This window comes from Macrobrachium nipponense, chromosome 2, assembly GCF_015104395.2.
Source record: "Macrobrachium nipponense isolate FS-2020 chromosome 2, ASM1510439v2, whole genome shotgun sequence".
NCBI classification, from domain to species: Eukaryota; Metazoa; Arthropoda; class Malacostraca; order Decapoda; family Palaemonidae; genus Macrobrachium; species Macrobrachium nipponense.
The window spans coordinates 168,536,869-168,560,916 of NC_087201.1; the positions used below are offsets into that span (position 1 = coordinate 168,536,869).

Here is a 24,048-nt window from a genome sequence, read left to right on the forward strand (position 1 = left end):
CCACTACCCCTTACTACCACAAGGGGTCCTGTAGGAGCACCTTCTCCTGCAGTAGGTGCATCAACTCCTGTGGTAGAGGCCCGGGTATCTGGGTTGGGTGCTCAGTCACTGGAAGCAAGAGCACACAACACCAAAGCAGGCAAGCTGCCTGTGGTTGAAAAAGAGTCTCCTCCAGATGAAGAGGCTCTCCCATCATCTCTTCCATCTCCTACTTTTAATGTAGTAAATCTATCACAGGCAGAATCTCTGCCTGATCTAATGGAATCAAAACAGTTAAGGAACCCCAAGAGAGGAAGGACTCCTTCAGGTTCTCCACCCCCTTATACTCCAAATAAGCATGCTTCGATATTTAACAGCTACAGTGTGCTTTCCTCAAGTGAAGCAAGTATTGCAATGGAACACAACCACCAAGTTAAAGAGGTTGCACAGATTACAACGGTAGATGTTCACCCTCCTCCTAAAGAAAATCAAACTAGAGAAATAAAGATCACAGGGTTTAGTCAATAAAAACCGTCTATTCCAGACCACCTAAAGAGGAAAAAAGAAGGCTTCCAAATCGGATTTGTAATGGCTTCATTCAACATCCTACAATGGAACTGTAAAGGATTGCGTTCTCGTGCTGAAAATCTAAAGGTCCTCATAAGAGAAACTAATCCTGGAGTAATTTGCCTGCAGGAACTCAATTAGGTCCAAGAGAAGTTTCAATCCTGGACTTAATTATGAGATCTTCACATCCACCCCTCCAGTGGGTGATAGAGCACATGGAGGAGCAGCTATTATCGTGAGCAAATCACTGGAATCCTTGCCTGTAGCCCTCAGTACAAATTTACAGGCTGTTGCTCTTAAAGATTCAACATTAGACAACAGATGACTGTGTGTTCCATCTACCTGCCTCCTAGATCAACTTCACAAATGCTGATATCCAATCATTAATTGATCAACTGCCACAGCCATTTTTTATTCTTGGTGATTTTAATGCCCATAATCCGTTATGGGGAGGGCATACTTCAGATAATGAAGGAAAATATAGAAGACATTATTAATAATAATGATATTGTGCTTTTAAATGATGGTACTATGACTTATCATAATATATTTTTTAATTCTTACTCTGCTATTGATCTGAGTATATGTTCCTCTGCAATAGCTTTAGATTTTATTTGGTCAGTAAATGAATTTTTAAATGGCAGTGATCACTATCCCATTCTTTTAAAGTTTACCAGAAATGTCCTACAGAAATGCCACAGAAATGGAAGCCATTGGAAGCTGATTGGGAGAAGTATAAAAAGGATATCCATCTCGATAAACCATATGAATCCTTTAACAACCATATTGAAGCATATGAGTATTGGACAAACACTGTATTAGCCAGTGCAGAAGCCTCTATTCCAAAAACTACAGGAAAGCCAAGGAGACCAACAGTTCCATGGTGGGACACAAGTGTGCCACCTTAAGAAAAAATTACTAGAAGATGCTACAAGAAATACAAATCAAGTGGCACATCCACTTCTAAAAGAATATATCAGCGGCCATGGCAAAACAACGCCGATACTTCCGTCGTGCCAAGAAAGACTCTTGGATTTATTATATAAATGGTATTAACTCTAAAACACCATCGATGTTTGTATGGAAAAGGTACGAAAACTAGCAGGGAAGTTTGTGCCACCCAAAACTCCCTCTTTGAGAGTAGAAAATAACCTAGTTACAACCCTTCAGATGTAGCTGAGTCATTGGGTCAATATTTCTCCAACATTTCTAGCCCAAGAAACTATTCTAGTGAATTCCAAAGAATCAGGAACACTCAGGTCAATCTGAATCTTTCTGGTGATAACCGGGAGGCATACAATGCAAGATTCTCGCTTCAAGAACTACATGAAGCACTCTCTTCAACAGATGACACTTCTCCTGAAGATACTATTTTATATATAATGCTTAGGAAGCTACCTGAAGAGGCCAAACGCTACCTTCTTAAGATCATTAATAAGATTTGGGAGACTGGAGTTTATGCCGAGATCCTGGGAAAATTTCCATCATATCCCGTTCAAAAACCAAATAAAGATCCCCAACAAAGTTCAAGTATAGACCTATAGCACTAACAAGCTGTGTTTGCAAGTTAATGGAAAAAATGATAAATTATCGCTTGGTATGGCACTTAGAATCAAATAAGCTTCTCTCTCCTTTCCAATTTGGGTTTCGTAAAAATAGATCTACCCTCGACCCACTTATGAGACTCTCCAACCAAATTCAGCAGGGTTTTGTCAATCAGTGTCAGACAATAGGGGTCTTCTTTGATTTAGAGAAAGCTTATGACACTACTTGGCGTAATGGAATTCTAAAACAACTACAGAAAATGGGTATTAAGGGCAACTTAATTCGGTTCATTCATTCCTTCCTATCCGAGAGAGTAATAAAAGTGAGAGTAGGGAACTTTCTGTCGTCCCCCTTTAAACAAGAGGAAGGTGTTCCACAAGGAAGTGTTCTCAGTGTGACCCTCTTTGCTGTCGCCATAAATAGCATCTTGGATGAAGTTCCAAGCCCAGTTCGAGCTTCAGTGTTTGTGGATGATTTGGCCATTTATTGCACTGCCTACGATGCTATATCTGCATGCCGATATTTACAGAAAGCTATAGATTCTGTCTCCAAATGGGCCAGGCTAAATGGTTTTAAATTTTAAACAGCCATTAAGAGTGTTGCTATCCGCTTTTCAAGGAGCAGGCGTAAAGAGGTTATACCTAATTTAAAACTCGAGGGATCTATTTTACCATATGCTGCCGATGTCAAATTTTTGGGAATGACTTTGACTCAAAACTCACCTGGACCAAACATATTGATAACCTTAAATGTAAAATTAAAGCATCTTTTAATCTTTTGAAAGTAGTCTCTGGATATGAATGGGGAGCTGACAAGAAATGTTTATTAAGACTTTATGATGCACTTTGTAGATCAAAGCTAGATTATGGGTGTCAGATTTATTCTTCAGCGTGCAAAAGCAAACTTAACGACCTCAATATTGTCCATAACATGGGATTACGAATTTGCTCTGGTGCATTCCGAACATCTCCTGTTGAGAGTCTGTATAGATACCCATCAACTGCCACTTGACTTACGACGGGAGGAACTGGTCTGCGCTACATAATGCGCGTAAAGAGCAGTTCTGAAAATCCTTCCAATAAGGTCATTCGCCAACTTGACAACAGGAAATTTAAACCAAGGTCATCTGTCCCCTTCCAGATAAGACTACATCAAGAAGTGAATAATGATACTCTAAAGAATCAGAATGTTTCTCAGTTAGTTGCCTCTAAGATCCCCCATGGCTTATCCTTAAAGCAAAAGGTTGTAACAAAAAAACTATGGGTCAAGAAGAACCTTTCTGATAAAATGGCAAAGAGTTTATCTTAGAACATGATGTAACTCATGATGGTGCGTATAAGATTTATACAGACGGTTCCAAGTCAAGAGAGGGAGTTGGGCTAGCCGTAATTACAGAAGACTCTTGTAGGCTGCAAAACTACCAAATTCGGCTACAGTATATACAGCAGAACTTTCTGCCATTAATAGAGCATTAGCTATTGTTCATCGTACCGAGAAGAAGAAATTTGTTATATATTCGGATTCTAAAAGTGTTTTGGAGAGTCTTAATATTTTGTAATACATCACATCCTTTGATTCTCCAAGCTCAAGAGTGGCTGTTTCGAATTTCTTGCAAACACAAAGCTGTTTCGTTCTGCTGGGTTCCTGCCCATGTAGGGATCAAGGGTAATGAAAAAGCTGATAGAGCAGCAAAAAGAGTATGTAATAAAAGATCACTGGATATCCATGAAGTTCCATACATTGATATGAAGTCTCCTATTCGAAGCTATATCCGCCACAAATGGCAGGAGCGATGGTCCTCAAACCTTGCCAGAAACAAGAAGCTGAAGGCAATCAGCCTATTTGAATTTTTGGCAGTCTTCGTTTCATAGAGACAGGAGGACCGAGATTGTTTTAACGAGACTTCGTATTGGTCATTCCCGATTGACGCACAGCTTTATACTTGAAGGAAGTGAGGCTCCAGTCTGTGCTCGCTGTGACTGCCTGTTGACAGTTGAGCATATTCTGGTTTGTTTGCCCAGTGTATGGTGCTGCCCGCAGGAAATTCGGACTTTCAGGGAAACAACTTTCTTATATTTTAGGAGATGATGTTGATATCAATAATCTTGTAAAGTTTCTTAAAAGAGATTGATATTTACGATAAAATTTGACTTATTTTAATAATATTCAATTTTACCTTTCACCTAATACACACAAGTGTATGCAGTTATACTTTTAATTGTATTTTAATATAAAAAATTATATTTTTATTTTATTTATTTATTTATTTTTTTAATGAAATAAGGTTTTAAGTTTCATTCACATCAGATTATCATCACGTTCAATTAAATTTCATTAATTATCAGATTATTTATTTCATTCCATTACGGCGCTGAATGACCATTATAGGTCCCAGTGCTTGGGCTTGTCCCTAAATTTCATAATCCATCATCCATCCATCCTCGAACTAGAGGGACAAAGTGAGAATAGTCCATAAATAACTAATTTAAGCGCCTGTATAAACTAAAAATGCTATATTTCCTCGTCTCGGTCTAACAGTAGATTATAGCAACCAGAGCCTGCATGGCTCCTTTGAACTGACAAAAGGCACTTAAAAAACTAATCATAGCAATACATACATACATATATATATATATATATATATATATATAGATTATATATATATATATATATATATATATATATATATATATATATATATATATATATATATATATATATTCGAAACAAAATGTCTTCCTGTCAACGGATTAGACAGACCCCAAAACTAACAAACTACCTAGACAAATAAAAGCAACAGAGAGGTTTAAGTTTGATATACGAAAACTAGATAAACACTTAAACAGTCTGGCACAATATCTAACACATTAACTACTTTCGCAACACATCGGAAAAAGTTGATTAACGCAATTAGTTAGGTCATTAAAGTTCAACCTGTTGGTTATGTAACTCGAAACGAGTGAATGACCTTTGAGATCACACGGGCTCTTTGATTTAAGATGACAGTACCAGATTTTTTAATTTAATAATAATAATAATAATTCAGGGTTGAATGGTACCTAGTACCAGGCAACAGAATCAAAGAAAATAACCACGATAAATGTGGGAACATTGGTAGAAAGGATGAAAAAGTAGACCAATTGTGGAAATGGCTACAACAAATATGGAAAAAAAACATTATGAAGTCTCAAAGTTTAACACTTATTTTTTTAAGGCAAATAAACGGAACTTTTTATGTCCCAAGTTGAGAGACCAACAGAAGGATAATTTTCCAGTTATTGAAGGTCATGAGAGCGAGATTGCAAGTTACAAAGCTATTTTGATAATATATAACAGACCTTCAGATTGTACAAGCTTTCATACTTGATTCCCTTATCTCTGCTGAAATGACAGTTGTGCAAAGGAGCTTCTGGTCGACTACTAGTGATTTAGACTACAGCTTTAGGATTTCATATTAACCATAGTACGAGCTACTTTACTTCCCTTCTTTTTCTATTATCAACCCTATATAGTACGAGCTACTTTAGTCCCATTCTTTTCTTATACCAACCCTAGTACGAGCTACTTCAGTTCCTTTCTTTTCTTACACCAACCCTAGTACGAGCTACTTTAGTTCCCATATTTTTTATATACAAGTATCATTATCAATCCTAATAACACTAGGCCTAAAGAGAAATTGAAAACCGATTTAATAACTGAAATCTTTAACACTCCATATCAAATTCTTTCAAAATCTACCCACCAGCCACCCCATAAATGAAGCTCATACGAGTAAGAGGTGTTTCAACACTAAAGGAAGCTAAGAATGGTAATATTTTTGTAAATTTTAAAACCAAACATATGTTATCTACAACATTAACCTTGACTTAAAACTCATTACTTAGCCTTTAGTTAATTCCTCGAGAGTATTTGTCGATGGACCAAACTTCAGGATGACTTCTCGTGATGATTTCGTTTACCTGAAATATAACAAAAAACTTAATTCTCTTATTTATTTTCATTTTTAAAAAACATTCTTTTAAAAAAAAGCTAATAGTTTTTGTTATTTATAAAGTTTAAATTCAATTCAAATTCAAAAAGTTTAAAATAAAATACGTAAATAAAAAAAAACAAGTAATGAAAATATTTTACATGAGAAGAATTTTAACCCAATTTATACAAACACAAATGTCAAGCTATAATGCAAATTTTATACAAATCATATGTTGATAATATACTATAGCAAAATTACAATAGGCAAAAGTCATACAAAACAAATATAACAGAAGCAAACGTTATATTAAAAGAAGTGTGTTGAGATAAAAAAAATAAAGTTATACAAAATTATATCAAAGGACAGGCAAATGGCTCACAATTATTTATTCCAAAATAAATTAGGAAATTTCTTTACATTTTGGAACATACATCATTTTCAGGAAATAACATATTAGATTTGTTACATCATCTATTCTGGGGTTACGAAACTGATTATTATTACATTCCACAACATAATGTTGTAAAGTAGGTTTCCGTAACTCACCACAATTTACATTTAAGAGTTTTCATCATCAATGTATACCCAAGAATATATATATCCCAACATTAACCTCATTATCAAAGTATTTCGTTTGGATATGGCCTTTCATATACAATATTGTTGTTTTCGGACACAGTGTCTCACTCACACTGACGCTACCATTGTCGATTTCACTAATTTAGCTGCTTCCCATTCTTTATTCTGCTCAGAGTCATTGTGCTTTCTGTATCAATATTATTCTTGTTTGTAGGATCCTTTGCCAAACTATCGGCATATCTCATTCAAATGAATACCAACGTGAGATGGTACCCAGAAAAGCTTGACAAAAATGATACCGTGGTCTTCAATTGCATACCCAAGTTCTTACAAATTATTAATGCCCTGTCAACTGGATATCTAGAGTTAGGCGCAAGAAGAGCACTCTGGCAATCAATGCTGCCTACACTGAGTAGTTATCTGTGACCTGGAGAACTCCAGTGCTGCCTCCACTAATAGTTATCTACATCCATGGAGACTTCAATGCTGCCTCCATAAGTAGTTTGTCTGTAACTGGAGACTCCAATGCTGCCTCCACGAAGTAGTTATCTACATCTCTGGAGACTTCAATGCTCCATCCACTAAGTAGTTTTCTGTGACCTGGAGACTTTAATGCTGCCTCCACTAAGTAGTTATCTACACTACATTGGGAGTCTCCAGGTCACAGATTCTACCTCTTAAGGAGACAGCATTGGAGTCTCCAGGGATGTAGGATGAGAACTTAGTGGAGCAGCATTGGGACCAGGTCACACTATTTTAGTTGGAGGCAGCATGAAGGTCTCCAGTAACAGATAACTACTTAGTTGGAGGGGGAAAGTCTCCAGGGATGTAGATAACTACTTAGTGGAGCAGCATTAGTCTCCTAGGTCACAGATAAACTGATTGGATGGCAGCATTGGAGTTCCGGGATGTAGAACTACTTTAGGTGGAGGCAGCTAGAAGTCTCCAGGTCAACGATAAATACTGAGTGGGAGGCAGCATTGGAGTCTCAGGGATGTAGATAGCTATTAGGTGGGAACAGCATTGAATCTCCAGGATCATTCAGATAACTACTTATGGAGGGAGCATAGAAGTCTCCAGGGATGTAGATAACTACTTAGTGGAGGCAGATTGGAAGTCTCAGGTCCAAGAGAACTACTGAGTGGAGGCAGCATTGGAGTCTCCAGGGTCACAGATAATCTACTTATGGAGGCAGCATAGAAGTCTCCAGGGTCCAAGATAATCTACTTGAGTTGGAGGCAGCATTTGGTCCTCAGGGATGTAGTAAGCTACTTATGGGAGGCCGCCATTGAAGTCTCCAGGTCCACAGATAAACTACTTAGTGGAGGGAGGCATAAGTCTCAGGGATTGTAGATCTACTCAGTGGAGGCAGCATTGGAGTCCCAGGTCACGATTAACTTACTTATGGAGGCAGCATTGGAAGTCTCCAGGGATGATATCTACTTGAGTGGAGGCAGCATAGACTCTTCCAGGGATGGTAGGACAACGTACTTAGTTGGAGGCCGCATTGGGAAGCTCCAGGTCACAGATAAATTATTAGGTAGGCAAGCTTGAGTTCTCCGGGGATTGTAGATAACTACTTAGTGGAGGCAGCATTGGAAGTCTCCAGGTCACAGTAACTACTGTTGGAGGCGCATGAGTCTCCAGGGATGTAATATCTTATTGTGGAGGCAGCATAGAAGTCTCCAGGTCACAGATAACTACTTAATGGAGGCAGCATTGGAGTCTCCAGGGATGTAGATATCTACTTAGTTGGAGGCAGCATTGAAGTCTCCAGGGATGTAGAATAGCTACTTTACTCAGTGGAGGCAGCATTGAAGTCTCCAGGTCACAGATAACTACTTAGTGGAGCAGCATTGAAGTCTCCAGGGATGTAGATATTCTACTTAGTGGAGGCAGCATTGAAGTCTCTAGGTCACAGATAACTACTCAGTGGAGGCAAGCATGAAGTCTCCAGGTCACAGATAACTACTTAGTGGAGGCAGCATGAAGTCTCCAGGGATGTAGATATCTACTTAGTGGGAGGCAGCATTGAAGTCTCCAGGTCACAGATAACTACTCAGTGGGAGGCAGCATTGAATGGCTCAGGTCACAGATAACTACTCAGTGGAGGCAGCATTGAAGTCTCCATGGATGTAGATAACTACTTAGTGGAGGCAGCATTGGAGTCTCCAGGTCCACAGATAAATACTCAGAGGAGGCAGCCATTGGAGTCTCCAGGGATGTAGATAGCTACTTTACTCAGTGGAGGCAGCATTGAAGTCTCCAGGTCACAGATAACTACTTAGTGGAGGCAGCATTGAAGTCTCCATGGATGTAGAATAAACTACTTAGTGGAGGCAGCATTGGAGTCTCCAGGTCACAGATAACTACTCATTGGAGGCAGGCATGCATTGAAGTCTCCAGGTCACAGATAACTACTTAGTGGAGGCAGCATTGAAGTCTCCATGGATGTAGATAAACTACTTAGTGGAGGCAGGCATTGGAGTCTCCAGGTCACAGATAAACTACTCGTGGAGGCAGCATTGAAGTCTTCCAGGTCACAGATAAACTACTTATGGAGGCAGCAGTTGAAGGTCTCCAGGGATGTAGATATCTATTTAGTGGAGGAAGCATTGAAGTCTCCAGGGATGTAGATAACTACTTAGTGGAGGCAGCATTGAAGTCTCTAGGTCACAGATAACTACTTAGTGGAGGCAGCATTGAAGTATCCAGGTCACAGATAACTACTTATGGAGGCAGCATTGAAGTCTCCATAGATGTAGATATCTACTGAGTGGAGGCAGCATTGGAGTCTCCAGGTCACAGATAACTAATTAGTGGAGGCAGCATTGAAGTCTCCAGGTCACAGATAACTACTCAGTGGAGGCAACATTGGAGTCTCCAGGTCACAGATAACTACTTAGTGGAGGCAGCATTGGAGTCTCCAGGTCACAGATAACTACTTATGGAGGCAGCATTGAAGTCTCCAGGGATGTAGATAACTACTTAGTGGAGGCAGCATTAAAGTCACCAGGTCACAGATAACTACTCAGTGGAGGCAGCATTGGAGTCTCCAGGTCACACATAACTATTTAGTGGAGGCAGCATTGAAGTCTCCAGGTCACAGATAACTACTTAGTGGAGGGAGCATAGAAGTCTCCAGGGATGTAGATAACTATTAGTAAGGCCACATTGGAGTCTCCAGGTCACAGAAACTACTGATGGAGGCCCAGCATTGAAGTTCCAGGGAGTAGATAATTAATTAGTGGACAAGCCATTTGAAGTCTCCCAGGGATTGTAGATAGCCTACTTAGTGGAGGCAGGCCGCATTGAGTCTCCAGGTCACAGATAATACTTAGTAGGAGGCATGAAGCTTGGAGTCTCTTGACCGGTCACAGATAACTACTGTGGAGGCGCATTGAAGTCTCCAGGGATGTAGATAACTACTTAGTGGAGGCAGCAATTGAAATCTCCAGGGATGTATAGACTTAGTGGAGGCAGCTGGAGTCTCCAGGTCCACAGATAACTACTTAGTGGAGGCAGCATTGGGAGTATCTCAGTCAACCAGATAACACTAGGTGGCAGCATTGGTGTCTCCAGGATGTAGATAGCTACTTAGTGGAGGCAGGCCATTCAGTCTCAGTGGAAGATTAGATCACGATAACTACTTAGTGGAGCAGCATTGGTGTCTCCAGGGATGTAGATAGCTACTTAAGTGGAGGCAGCATTGGAGTCCTCCAGTGATGTAGATGGCTACTTAGTGCAGGAGCATTGAAGTCTCCAGGGAGTAGATACTACTTAGTGGAGGCAGCATTGGAGTCTCCAGGGATGTAGATATCTACTTAGTGGAGGCAGCATTGAAGTCTCCAAGGATGTAGATAACTACTTAAGTGGAGCAGCATTGGAGTCTCCAGGGATGTAGATAGCTACTTAGTGGAGGCAGCATGAGTTCCAGGATGTAGAGCTACTTAGTGAGGCAGCATTGAAGTCTAGGATAGATGCTACTTAGTGGAGGCAGCATTGAAGTCTCCAGGTCACAGATAATACTTAGTGAGGCAGCATTGGAGTCTCCGGTCAGATAACTACTTAGTGGAGGCAGCATTGGAGTCTCCAGGTCACAGATAACTACTTAGTGGAGGCAGCATTGAAGTCTCCAGGGATGTAGATAACTACTCAGTGGAGGCAGCATAGAAGTCTCCAGGTCACAGATAACTACTTAGTGGAGGCAGCTGGTTGTCTCCAGGGATGTAGATATCTACTTAGTGGAGGCAGCATTGGAGTCTCCAGGGATGTAGATAACTACTTAGTGGAGGCAGCATTGAAGTCTCCAGGGATGTAGATATCTACTTAGTGGAGGCAGCATTGGAGTCTCCAGGGATGTAGATAGCTACTTAGTGGACCGCACAGCATTGAAGTCTCCAGGATGTTAGCTAGACTACTATTAGTGGAGGCAGCATTGGAGTCTCCAGTGTTATGTAGATAGCTACTTAGTGGAGGACAGCAGGTTGAGTCTCCAGATGTAGATAGCTACTTAGTGGAGGCAGCATTGAAGTCTCCAGGGATGTAGATATCTACTTAGTGGAGGCAGCATTGGAGTCTCCAGGGATGTAGATATCTACTTAGTGGAGGCAGCATTGGAGTCTCCAGGGATGTAGATATCTACTTAGTGGAGCAGCATTGAAGTCTGCCAGGGATGGATAGATAGCTACTTATGGAGGCAGCATTGAAGTCTCCAGGGATGTAGATAGCTACTTAGTGGAGGCAGCATTGGAGTCTCCAGTATAGTTATATCCGCTACTTAGTGGAGGCAGCATTGGAGTCTGCCAGTCACAGATAACTACTTAGTGGAGGCAGCATTGAAGTCTCAGGGTCATTGGGATGTAGATAGCTACTTAGTGGAGGCAGCATTGGAGTCTCCAGGTCACAGATAACTACTTAGTGGAGGCAGCAGCATTGAGTCTCCATGGTCACAGATAGCTACTTAGTGGAGGCAGCATTGAAGTCAAGGTCTACCAGTCACAGATAACTACTCATGGAGGCAGTATTGGAGTCTCCAGGTCATCTGTGACCTGAAGACTTCAACGCTGCCTCCAGTAAGTAGTTAACCATATCCCTGGAGACTTCAATGGTGCCTCCACTGAGTAAGTTATCTACATTGGTGTAGACTAATTTTTCTCTCTAGTAAAGTGTATCCATATTCCTTGAGAATGGGCCACAGTTAAGGCCTGAAAGTACTTAAGTTTTAGTAAAATACTATAATAATACTCACAAGTAAGAAATTTATACTCAGTAATCTTGTGGTTTTTTATTTTCACTGTAAGGAATTTTACGAGGATGGAATTTGACAAAAAGAAAAGAAAAAAAAAAAGTCATAGCTTCATCAATCAGTATTGCTTGAGTCCTATAACAAAGGCTAATACAAAATTATGGTTGTGAAAAACACTGAACATGACAATTGTGTATTACTACAAAGTTTTTCGAATAGGTGCTATAAAATTCATTTATTTTTGAAAACCAGCTGATTTTTTAATAAAGAAAAACTCATAATTTTATATCAATTACAAAAAGCTTTGGTTTGTTTACATTTTTAGCAATGATTATGACCAAGAACCAGCTCAAATGGGGGCAAAAAAATTTAGCCATTTAAGTTCAATGTTAAGATATAAAAATCAAAACCTGACGAATACTGAAAGCAAAAGCAATTCAATCCAGCTCTTTTTCTATGTATCTACCCATTTAAGGTGCATCTGGTTGCAAGGTCAAATTGCTAATTGTATACATATAAATATTTAGTAATAAAAGTGAAATACTTACAAAGCACTTAACCCTCTTACGCCGATTGGACGTATTAAAACGTCGAGTCAAAATGTCTCCCGTATGCCGATTGGACGTATCATACGTCGGCTCAAAAATTTTTTTTTGTTTTTTTTAAATTCGCGGAAAAATACTTATAGGCTACAGCCAAAAAAACTTGTTTTTGTATCACGCGCCTTGGGGGGATGCTGGGAGTTCACGGATCAAGCTTGTTGTTTTGTTTACAATCGCTACGCAGGCGCGCAAGCGCGAATTTCTTTCTTATCGCACTAAAAAGTATCAGTGACACATCTCGGAAATTATTTCGTCACTTTGACATAATTTTTGCACCATTTTAAATTATCCTTTACATGAAGTATTATATATGGAAATGTGCGCAATTTCATGTAAAATACAACTAAAAAATACGCATGATTGTAGCTTTTATCAGTTTTGAATATTTTTCATATAAATAACAATAAGTTCAAAATTTCAACCTTGGTCAACTTTGACTCTACAGAAATGGTCGAGAAACGCAATTGTAAGCTAAAATTCTTATATTATAGTAATATTCAATCATTGCCTTAATTTTGCAACAAATTGGACGTCTCTAGCACAATATTTAGATTTATGGTGAATTTATGAAAAAACTTTTTCCTCACGTTCGTGCGATAACTCTTCCGATAAATTTTTTCGTGCGATTGTCCTAATGTTTGCACCCTTTTAAATTTTCCGTTACATAAAGTTTTATATATGGAAATGTGCGCAATTTCATGCACAATACAACAAAAAACAACCCATGGTTGTAGCTTTTATCAGTTTTTGAAATATTTTCATATAAATAACGTTAAGTGCAAAAATTTCAACTTTTCGGTCAACGTTTTCTCTACGAAATGGTCGAAAAAACGCAATTTGTAAGCTAAAACTCTTATATTCTAGTAATCTTCGATCATTTACCTTCATTTTGCAATGACTTGGAAGTCTCTAGCACAATATTTCGATTTATGGTGAATTTATGAAAAAAAAAAAAAACCATTTTCCTTACGTTCGCGCGGTAACTCTTCCGAAAAAATCAGAATTTTTTTGTGCGATTGTCGAAATGTTTGCACCATTTTAAAATTAGCTGTTACATAAAGTTTTTATATGAAATGTGCGCAATTTCATGTAGAATACAACTAAAAATGATTGAAGGTTGTAGCTTTCTCTTTTTTCGAAATATTTGCATATAAATCACGATAAATAGAAAAAAAAAAACCACGTTTGGTCAAATTTCACTCTACCGAAATAGTTGAAAAACGCAATTGTAAGCTAAAACTCTTACGGCCTAGTAATATTCGTCATTTTTTCTTTATTTTGAAACAAATTTGAGTCTCTAATAAAACAGTATTGTGGATTTATGGTGAATTTTTGAAAAATATATGTACCTTCACTCCGCGCGCCGATTCGCGGCCGCAAGTCTCCGAAATACGTACATCACATTATCTTAATATTTGCTCCTTTTCATATTAGCCTTTTATAGAGTTTCATATATCAAAATGTGCGCAATTTCATGAAAAATACAATAAAAAATAATTGAAGGTTGTAGCTTTTTCCATCTCTGAAATATGTGCATATAAAAAAATATATATATAAAAATTTCGATATTTGGTCAAAATTTAACTCGTCCGAAATGGTCGAAATCTGCAATTCTAATCTAAAAACTCTTACAGTATCGTAATATTCAATCATTTGTCTTAATTTTGAAACAAATTGGAGTCTCTAGAACAATATTTAGAATTACGGTGAATTTTTGAAAATAACATCTTTTTACGTCCGCGCGTTACGAATTCGTACATCATTTTGTGTGATAATATTTTTCCGGTGTTGCTTTTATTCTTTTACTATGTAACTATATATCAAAAGGATTGTAATTTAGTTTACAATGCAACGAAAAAAAAAATTAACTCGTTAGCTTTGACCGTTTTTTGCACAGCGTGATTTGAATACAATTATCATATGAATTTTTTTTTTTCGCTACCATATCTCGCATTATTTACATATGATAATATATTATTTTTCATTTCTGATGATTGCACACTAAACTTCAGGCAATGAAAAAAATGAGCCAAAAAATGACTCTTAATCTTCAAAAATAAGCGCGCTGTGATTTTTTGAAAAAATTATTTTTTCCGCTTCCGCACTCACTCCAAACCGGCGCCGGCATACAGGAGAGGTTTTGATTTTTAGGGCTTCGGCGTAAGAGGGTTAATTACATTACACAGGGTAATTCCATTGTCAAGTGGGTCTTTAACAACCGGTGAATTCTCGAACTACCTCCATAGTTGTCATAAACTCATATGAACCTCATTATTCTGCGAATGATCATCGTGGAGTTACTTTCATAAAAATGAAAATACAATTCATGATTTCCTCTTGATGCTTTGTTAGGTCATATGTGGAGGGAAATTTTAAATATTGAACGAGATATTTGAAACAGTTGGTTTGACTTCGATAACTTTTTTCCCACCCTCACTAATATCGCTGTGTCGCCGTCCACGAGGAGACAGCGATATTGGTGAGGGTGTAAATTGACACTAAATAATGATCAACCATGAACAAAAGTAGATCCCAGCAAATGGCTTGGCAGCAGCCACACCCTGAATGGAAAAAGGAAATTGACGATTATTGGGTTAGTAAGCACTGAATATGATTTTCACCATTGCTATTTTTATTATTCTGTTATTATACGACTTTTCTATATATTTAACGACTTAATTCACTGGTAATGTAAACTATTATTCTTATATCATTAATATCATTAACACATTATCTACAGTAGTGATTAGAAAATTTGAGCATTGGCATCCAAGGATATTTGAAGAGAAGGGCTGGAAAATCATCAAGAAATATTTACGTGACTAAACCTGTAAATGCAAGACAAAATCTTTCAGACATGAATAAGAACCGCTAGAGAAATGAAAGTGAACAAAGTACAATGCTCTATCCTTTGTCTAACTTGATGAAATGGCACAAAATAAAAAGAAAATTTGGCATGACGTATACTCTAAATTACAGACTAAATCAGGCTGGGTTGAGGCACTATTTTGGTTGCAAAATTCAAATGGGAGCGTACGATCAGCACCCATCACCAGTTGCATTTAAACATAGTCTCAGAGCCCACCTTTTAGGAAAAGACAGCACACTTGTCGAATGAAATTCCCTTCAGAAAGAACCCAATATATCAGCAATTTTATTTTACTTACCAGTATTTAATAAGGATGGTCAAAGTGATGTCTTCAAAGACCAGGAAGTTGAAGAACAAACATGGGAAGATGCCATATGTTGGCGGGTTCGTTGCTCGCAAGTTTCCACAACTGGAATATTTAGGAGCAAAAGTAACAAAGGAAGATGACACAAAGATTGGTGCCATAAGCTTTAGTGAAGGGAAACTAATAAAACTTTTCTTGATCATTTGAAATGTATGGATAAAATGTTTGATTCTTGCCATGGGAGGAAAAAGTGTTAACAGCCTTAAAGGAGCGATAATTAAATTAGCGGATATAATTAGCAGTCACATCCATATATAACTTCAAAAGTCTAAATATTTTGTTCCATGCCATACAGTTCTTAGAATTCGAAATTTGAATAGACCACATAGTAGTTCCAGAAAAGCTGTGCATAGATTGAAAAAATTAGCGACATAGGTATATATGTGCAAAATGTGATTTTATGGAGATCTGTTAAATGTGTAATTTAGACATTTATATTATTGTTTAGAATATTCTTTAGAACTCGCTCATGATTATTTAATATATTAAAATAGTTTTTATTCTGACTATTATATTCCTTCGGAAACAAATAATAGTATTTAATAACTGATAAAAAGAAGAAAGCAAAGGTAGGTTTTCTATAATGTCAATGTTATTTGGCGAAAATGTTCTAATGATCTCTCTTATGATTATTCTTCTTAACATAGTAGAATGAAGAACCTACATCTGACTATTAATTTAATTACCGAATAGCTTAAAGTATTTTAAAAAATAAAAGAGAAAGTAAAGGTAGGATTGCTACAGGTTAAGGGCCTGACTGCGGTTATTGTGACGTCACGCACCTAGGAGTTTAATCCTGTACCCGACTTTAAGCTGCGTATGACAAGATCATTCTCTAGACCAGTGTTTTTCAACCTTTTCGTGCCCATGGCCCATTTTTGGCATTCCTAAATACTCGTGGCCCAATGCCCTTCAAAATTGTGTAAAAAAATAATAATAGATTTTTATTAAAGTTTTTTTAGAACACTTTTATTAGTTTTACATTATCATTTACAGAACTATTTCTTTAGAGCACTTCATTAGTTTACATTTTCATTACTGGAAGAAAATGTTGCCCTTTATTCACTGTTAATAACTCATAATATGTTGGAAACAAACCTCAAAGGACATGTATTCACTTATGAAAGTAAACACTTTCCAGTATTTGCGTAATTAAATTTTATGGATTGTAATAATAACTCAAAATACTTTTTTACTTATGAAAATAAGCACTGGCCTGCATTTTTAACAGTATTCTAAATAAATTTTGGACATTGAAATAAAGACTAAAATTCCGCTTTTTTACTTTATGAAGTTAAGCACTGGCATGCATTTATAGTAAATAAAATTTGTCTATTTGTATTGTGATAAAAACTAAATTTACACTGTGCAACAATTATAGAAATAAAAATTAAAGTACTTTATTGTTGGCATATAAAATACTGCATAGATTTGGTAGCTAGTGTGACGGTTGTGCTTGCTTTTTAACTACAAGTTTATCAATTTGTGGGACAGTTGTAGATAATGCACATCTCATATCATGCTCCACCTCCAAGCGATTTCTTGTTTTTTTTGTTTTTATTTGTAGTATGGGAGAAAACCCGGATTCACACAGGTAAGTAGAAGCAAAAGGTAGAAGGGCTTTTAGCCCAAGCTTCCCAACTCTAAGATATGATACACTTGCTTGTGACCAGAATTCCTGTATAGAATGTTTTCTTTAAAAAAATCCTTGATACTTGAATCAAATTTCATTTCTAGAAATTCATCTTGGTCAGACTCAGGAATAATATCTGGTTCTGCATTAAAAAGGTTTCTCACGAATGATATATCTATTTCTTCAAGATCAGGAAAGTACCTGGAAAATTCGTGGCACAAATTATGAAGGTGACTGATTATTTCATTTTGGGGGCAAGATTCTGTTTCTTCTTCTCTTCCTTCAGCCACTTCACAAAGCTTCTCAAACATAGTAAAAATTACCAGAGCTAACTTTCCTAGACCAGTTCTTCATCTTGGCAACAAAAGCACGCAATGTGTCAACAAAATGAATTACTGTTGTGTCCTTCCTTACCCTGACGCTTTAGATTAAGTTTAAGCTGGTCAAATATGTCGGCTAAATAGGCTAAACGTGGTTCCCAAAGTGGATTATTGAAAAAAATAGGCTTCTTATCTTGCATATCCAAAAACATCTTTAGCTCTTCTCTAAGTTCAAAAACTCTGTTCAGGACATTGCCCTTGGATAGCCATCGTGTCATGGTCCCCTCAGAACCTGCCCACAGGTTGAAAACCACTGCTCCAAACCTTGGTTACTAGACCGTCTCACTCTGCACACCGAGCACTGGCTCAATTAAGACTTTTTTTATGCATTGCATTTGATTGTTTTCATATTTTATCATTACGTTAAATTTATTGTGAAATAACATTTTATTTTTATGTGAATTGGTACTCCTTTTACGTCACATTATAGTAAAGATTTCACCGCTTCTTCTTCTCTCTTCAACAATATCACTTAAAATCATTCATTCATTATTCCAAAAAAAATATAAACGCTACCCCCCTCTACCTCAAGTTAACTGTGTATCACCGCAATGACGAATGATTTTGTTAATCATTTGTGCTAAATTTCATTGTGAAAAGCTTTGTTTTTTCATTTACTATTTTGATAATATTGTTCAACTAGACCGTTTCACTCGGCGCACCGAACACTGGCTCATTGAGGACTTTTTTTTTTTCTTTTTTGTCTTGCATTTGATTGTTTTCATACTTTATCACTTCGTTAAATTTATTAAGAAATTCCCTTTTTATGTGAATTGTTATTGCTTTTGCATACGTACAGTAATATTTTAACTCTCTCCTCAACATATCAACGCTCCCTCGTTCAGTCTCAAGTCAGCTGCTTTTACGTATGATTTTAGCCATCTTTTTATGCTAAATGTTATATGAAAGCTAAACTTAATATTAAATTTTTTATACTTTAATGTATTTTGTCGAATATTGTTATCATTAAACTAAACATTGTAAATGAAAAAAATACATTAATACGTTTAATTTATAAGACCCAATAGGCCGTCGAATACAAGTATAAACTATACTCTGTTTTTTTTCATCTGTCCATCTGCCTGTGGTGTTTTTGTATGGTAACACTGCGTCCCGGGCTTTAGATAGTAACGCTATGCTTAAGTTTTTTAGGTAAATAAAAGGTATATCTGGGTGTACATTTGCAACTGAAAAGTGTTTTAATAATTTACTGTATGCGAATTACACCGTTAATATTCGAAATAGGATATTATTATAATCGTTGAATGTAAGCTGAATGTAACTATCTAAAGCCCGGGACGCAGTGTTGCCATACAAAAACACCACAGGCGGATGGGACAGATGAAAAAAAACAGAGTATAGATAATTAGTCAGTTCGAAGTACGAGCATTTGTTCGACAAACTACAAAATTTTCCCGAAAATTTTGTTCGAAAAACGGAAAGTTCGGCATATGAAACGTTTGGCAAACGAGGTACCATACCCTGAAAACCACGGAATGATCAGAGTACCTTAACTAGACCTACTCAGCAAGAACAACTTGCATATAAAACACTAGAGCAACACAACCCTTATACACAACCCCCACATCGTAGGTACCATTGTGCCCTAAAAATGCGACAATCTGGAAAGGTTTGACAATCAAAATATTCTTAAAATGTCATATTCCTAACTGAAACTAATTCATTAAGCCATTAAATGGTGCCTATCTAAGGGATTTATCCATTTTTCTGCTAAACTATTATCAGAAACATTCGTCATCCAAGCAAAAGCCCTTGAATTGAACCTAGAATCCAACTTATGTATTACAGACTAAAAATCATACACAAATACAAATGTACTGCTCTATCAATGATGGCTATAATACAAAGGACTTGATTGATTGATTGTATGGTGATTTTACGTTGCACGAAACCAGGGGTTTTCATAATGATGTAAAACTTTCAAAAACCACAATACGAGCTTTGTATATTTTCAAACAGGTGAGGCACTGTTTAAGCCGTATGTTTAGGGCACAAGAAATTCGTTAATTTCTATTAAAGTAGACACACTTTTGGTGGCAAACCCATAATATTTTTCTAAGTAGGAACACTTTTGGTGGCAAACCCCCAATGGGCTAAAAACCAAGTTGCATTTAAGAGTGGTCCCAGAGTTTAAACTGCCATTATAATTCTCTGATGTGGATAATTGGCCTAGTTTACCTACAAGAGAGAGAGAGAGAGAGAGAGAGAGAGAGAGAGAGAGAGAGAGATTCGTGACGATGGTGAATGGTCTCAACCAGTATAAATTTAACACTGCGGGAAAACGTATTAAACCACGTATAAGAACTTTCACGAAAATTTCGAAGATTTTATTCCCAAAAAATCCCTAACTCGTTAAATACTAACAGGTGATCGTGTCTGCAGCTTCAAGCAGTCACAATCAGTTTTCATTTAAAATAACTTGGCCTATGATCAGTTATGACCTACGAGAATTCAGCGACACTAACTAGACAATTCATTGACCCTATTCAGTTCGTTGAACGCTAGAACCAAAATTCATTGTCCTTTTAACCCAAAATTTAGCTAATGACCCTAAGCACATAATTCACAGACATTTCGGCAAAATATTTATTGACCTTTTCAAACAAGTGCTTAACCCAAACCACACGAAATTCACTGCCCTTACTTGCAAAATATTTTGACCCTACCGGCACAAATCACTTGGCCCTCCCACACAGAATTTTGTGACCCTACCCACACAAAAATGAGCAAGAACTTGTATGACCTGAAGACACTGCTAACCTGTTTGATATTAGACTTTTCATAGACAAAAGATAAAGAAATGGACTAGATTTTATGAAATTATACTTCTGGTCAGGACTGGAACAGATCACTCTTGATAGGGGTATTCTAAAAAAAAAAATGATAAAAAAGTCTAGAAGGAAAAAAAATAATAAGTTCTCCTTAGACAAAGCCATTTCATTCATCATTCACAGGTCTTTCAGTCCATAATGTCGTCTTGCACTTTGATGAAGTTATTTCACCAAATCCTGTACCAAATATATTACAGAAATGGGTGGATGTGACCCAAAAATTTGAAAAAAAAAAAATTACAAAACTTACATTAATGACTGTAGATAATCCTGTCTTGGCAACAGCAATGGAATTGGTTGTTGATCAGAAGCTCTGTAACAAGAATAGCATTTTTCACCAAAATCAAAGGAAAGAATGCTTTTAACTGCAGACAACAATGGCCTCTGCAGATGGCATGGGTATACCAAAAGATTTTCTGGGACTTCTCTGGACCAATCAGAGACCTCCACCAAACGCGTCTTTAGAAGCAGTAACGCCTTCTCTCATTGGCTGTAATCCTCGTTGCTTTGGCTAAGATGCTTGTGAACTGTTCCCTCATTGGCTGGAATACTTTTAAAACGCACGATTTTCCACATTTCCTGGCGAGACCGAAAGGTATTTTTCAAACGAGAATTTACTTTTCTAACGAAGGTTGCCGCGTTTAATAATGTATTAGAAAATAATTTAAGTTTTTATGTGTATCGATGAGGATAGCGAATGAGATAATGAATAAACTCAACGTCGTAGCAAAATGATAAAGAAAACGAACAGGAAAAGGCGAATGAAAAGTTGCTGCGATGATGTCAGTCACGTGACTCACGTCACTATGGTTTGTCAGAGAAGAACCAGTAAAGATCTACGTATACTGTACCTACTTTAAAACCTTATAACTTTTGATATACAGCAATAGAGAAAAAATATAATAAACACAAAGTAGCCAACACAAACTTCGCATCAGTTAGTTTATACATACATATACATAATGCTATGGTTAAGTCTTTCCACAATATATTGGTCTGTGAGAAATATCAAATTGCATCGTCGTAATTAGTGTCAGCCATCACTGAGATACTTTCAAATTTTGAATTTTAAATTGCTGCGCAATAATTTGCTTCAACAGCAACAATTCTGATCAGTGCATCTCTGAACCTTATGATGAGGTTATGCCTAAAGTACACAGAGTAGTAACAGGAACACTGATCGTTAGGTCCACTATACCTTTTGTGGTTACCTTAATTAAAATGATAACCACTCACTAACACGTGCCAGGCGGTTACTACTTGACCTGACCTGTTCTTACTTCAAGGAATTTATTTTCGGGTATGAGTGCATAGGGATCCAATTGCTTCGTGATTCCTGATTGGTTGAGGTTGATAGAAAGCCCCGCCTCCTCATTGTGACCTCTACATTACTTTGATATTAATATAATGTACTTTAAATGAATATGCACTTAAAAGTGTGACTTAGGCTTACAATGTGACCCCTACTTTGAATGCAACGTCATCTTCGTTTATGGCTTGAGTTTCACTTAAAATTTTGCCACACTGAACTTATGAAAAGGGTCTTAATTGAGCATAGAACAAAACAGAATATCCAAGTGAAGCCAAGAGCTGGGACCTATGAGGTCATTCAGTCCTGAAACGGAGATTGACAATGATAGATTTCAAATTCTCAGGAGAGGGTGGAGAGTGAGATACAAGAAAGAGAATATGATTGGAGGTACAGTAAAAGGAATGACAAAGGTTGCAAGTAGGGGCCGAAGGGACGCTGCAAAAGAACTCTCTCTATATATTTGATGCCTGACCCGAACTTTGGTTATGAAATTAAGCTCACTTGATCTTCGACTATAACTCTTGCCTTTTACATGACTTTAACTCCATGACCTAGGATCTCAAAACCTTTTAACTCATTTTGTCTGATTTAAGGTTGATTTCGTATGTATGTATGTTTTTTTTTTTTTTTACGTTGCATGGAACCAGTGGTTATTCAGCAACGGGACCAACGGCTTTACATGACTTCCAAACCACGTCGAGAGTGAACTTCTATCACCAGAAATACACATCTCTCACTCCTCAGTGGAATGGCCGAGAATCGAACCCGCGACCACCGAGGTGAGAAGTAAACACCAAATTAAGGTTGATTTCAGCTGGTTCTCGGAGATGCTTTCAAACTGTCTTTTTTAAACAATCCAGTCTATGGTCATTGTGTGTTTTTTGATGAACCAGATTACAGTAGTAGCCGTAATATACTAAGAAAATTCATTATTGGCTGAGGAAGTATTTTTCCTATATACTTGCTTTCTTGTCTTCAGCAGAAACCCGTTAAGGGCAGAGTCAACAGACAATAAACGGATGTGATATCTGTATCACAGTTTGGAATAGAATTAACTGACTGGCCTTGTAATACATTATTTTTTCTAGATAATGATCATCAGAATATATAATATATATAATCAACTGGGAAATGCCACTCAAATCTGCTTACTCATAAGAATGGGGCAGACATGTTTACTGATATCGGCAATTTTGCTTAAAGTTTACCTTGGATACAAGTCACATATAGAATAGTTTTCCCAGTGCAATGGTTGAATCCTGTTATCTTGAAATGTTTAAGCAAGGAACAAATTCATTCCTTCTGACTTCTGAATTTCAGGTGTATCAGTTATATTTGCTATTCCATCTTTCTTAAGAAAGGAACGAAAAATAAATACAATTATTTATATCATGTTCATAAAAAACGGAAATTGAGCATCCTACTCTGCGAGATATTTCATGGTTCTAATTATCCTTTATATTCAGGTTTTTTCCCTGATAACACCACCTACCACTCTGGCTAGGAGGTCGTTGGTAGTTCTAAGTCTTGCCTTCCCCTCTGCAAAATTTAACATCATCAGTGAGGAATGAGTAGTATAACTGGGAAAAATGTGTTATAAGGATTCTGGCAAACTTCCATATTTGACTTATATCTATCCAAAATATGACAATCTCGGTTAACTGAAGCTTGGACATTTCACACAAGTATGTTTTAAAAGTTCACCTGTATTCTCTGCGTTCAAAATTTGGACAATGTATGACAAACGCTTACTGCCTCATGCCGACTGAATTAATATTATTGTTCCTTGATACACCATGACCATGTTCTCGTTCCTTTCTATTATGTAAAACATCCACAAGGTGATTAAAAAAATTCACTAAGAAATACAAGAAAATCTTTATTGAAAATGACATAACAATAAAATTTGCAAATATGTCAAAAGATGTCTGAATGAAACGATCAATTATAGAATCTAGACTAATCTACGGTCATTATCTTTACAAACTACCATGTATGTTTAACTGGACCAGCAATTTCAATCCTGCAAACATTTTCCATAAGGACCACTTTCTGGAATGCGAAACTGATCATTACAAAATATTAACAACAGGAAAACGTTTAACTGGTATTGCTACATATCAACATTGCACACATATTGGGTAC

General features: G+C 37.0%; 2 long non-coding RNA genes across 3 annotated transcripts in view; both read right to left on the minus strand.

Moving 5' to 3' along the window:
* The window catches only part of LOC135221124 (uncharacterized), a 177,500-nt gene that overhangs the window by 27,831 nt on the left and 125,621 nt on the right, over positions 1–24,048 (minus strand). The window lies entirely within an intron of this gene.
* On the minus strand, positions 5,950–20,971 carry LOC135221563 (uncharacterized). The gene is made up of 3 exons (XR_010316034.1): positions 20,842–20,971; positions 15,661–15,771; positions 5,950–6,050 (listed from the first exon to the last, which is right to left on the minus strand). It is a non-coding gene; the product is annotated as an uncharacterized LOC135221563 (long non-coding RNA).